The 1,594-nt window shown below is 61.5% G+C and overlaps 1 protein-coding gene across 1 annotated transcript in view; it reads left to right on the top strand.

The window, feature by feature from the left end:
- Positions 1-1,594, top strand: part of MFSD2A (major facilitator superfamily domain containing 2A) — an 8,224-nt gene that overhangs the window by 1,351 nt on the left and 5,279 nt on the right. The window lies entirely within an intron of this gene.

Below are 1,594 nucleotides of genomic sequence, written 5' to 3'. Positions count from 1 at the left end.
GCGCTGCCGCAGTTTCCCCGCGTGCAAAGCCAGGAGCTGCAGGCACTGGGGTGGTCTCAGAGGCTGCTGCCTGACCCCAGCCCTCAACACCCGCGAGGTGACCCCGCCGTGGGTGAGGGTTTAGTGCCAGGCTCTGGAGGGGCTGATCTGTGAGACTAAGCCCAGCTGGCTCCAGCACAAAGCTTGTGGCCGCTCCAGTTCCTTGGAAAGGGGAGGAGACCTTCCCTGAGGGCCATCACCTCTCTCCCTTTCAGTTCTCTTCTCTTTGAAACACTTCTTGGCACATTTCCTTCCACCAGCTCATCCCCTGGCTGCTTCCTCCTCTCCCCCAGCCTCGTGGACGTCACTCAGTCCCCAGCTCTGAGCTGGGATCCGCATTTCCTTGGCCACCGCGGACTTCCCTCTGACTAAACTTTTCCTTGAGGTGTCGGTGACGGAGAAACCCCCCGGCTTTGACCTTCTCCGGGGGCAGGAGCCGTTTGCAAACAGTTGAAGCCGGCCGGGAAGGGGTGTGCGAGCGGCACAAAGGAACACACCATCGAGCGGGGCCAATGAGCGCCGGGGCACGTCACGGCAGCCGCCTCCGAGCGCGCCTTAATCACCTCGCCCTGGGTCAGGGGTTACTCCCCGTCTCTCTTCTGCTGCCAGGAGCTGTGGTCAGCCCTGGCCGGAGCTCAGCTGCCCGGTGCCGGGGGGTTACCACGGCGAACTGGCACATCTGACGCTCATGCGACGGCGAGCGTGACGCTGTTGCCGCCGCGCTGCTCTGGTGATTTCATTCAACATTTTGGCTCCACGTTTTCCCTGGCTCCACGTATGTGAGCCGAGATAAGCGGCGGCGAGGAGGGGCTGGAGCTGCTCGGCGCTTTCCTCCCCCCTCTTCCCCAACGGGGTGACGTGGGCGCGGAAAAATGTGCATGTGTTGGGTCCTGTGCAGTGCCTGTCGCTGCTCTCCGTCCATGCAGTTTCTGTTTCTCGCTCTCCCCGCTCCCTCCCCGGCTTTAAATTTAAACTTTGCGTCCTGTGTATCAGCCCGGATGGAAAAATCTCGCTGTACCCTGGCAGTGAAGGGCCAGCCTTGGCCGTGAGCGGCTCTGTCCCGTGTCCAGTTCTGCTGGACTCTCTCCAGGACGCAGCCTCTGTCCCAGTTTGTGGAGTGCAGGGTGCTCGCAAATCCCCCAGCAAAATCCTTCTCCTAAACAGATGTGGGTTTAACCTCAACACCTGGCTCGCTTCCCTCCTTCCTTCTCCCGTGCTCCCCTGAGTGATGGGGGGCCCTGGGTGCCTGTGGTGTCCCTGGGGTGCTGGTGTGGGCCAGAGCTGTGCCCTGGCTGTCCTGCAGCAGGCTGAGGATTATGAGAACTGCTCAATGAAGAGGGCAGATGCTCTTGCTGGCAGATCCTGCAGGAATTGCTGCCAAGGCCCAGCACTTGAGCAGTCCTCTTTGATCCTCTGTTGTGTTTTGCATCCCCTGTCCCTGCTCCCGCAGCTCTGGGAGGCTGGGCAGAGGTGGAGGAAGGAGCCAGACTGCTGCTGGCTGGTGGTTTGCTCCATTGCTGCCAGCAGAGCAGGGCTGACCCCAGGACCAGGGCTT

Source organism: Corvus brachyrhynchos, unplaced genomic scaffold (genome assembly GCF_000691975.1).
Source record: "Corvus brachyrhynchos isolate BGI_N302 unplaced genomic scaffold, ASM69197v1 scaffold65, whole genome shotgun sequence".
Lineage (NCBI taxonomy): Eukaryota > Metazoa > Chordata > Aves > Passeriformes > Corvidae > Corvus > Corvus brachyrhynchos.
This window is presented reverse-complemented; position numbering and strand designations above follow the sequence as displayed.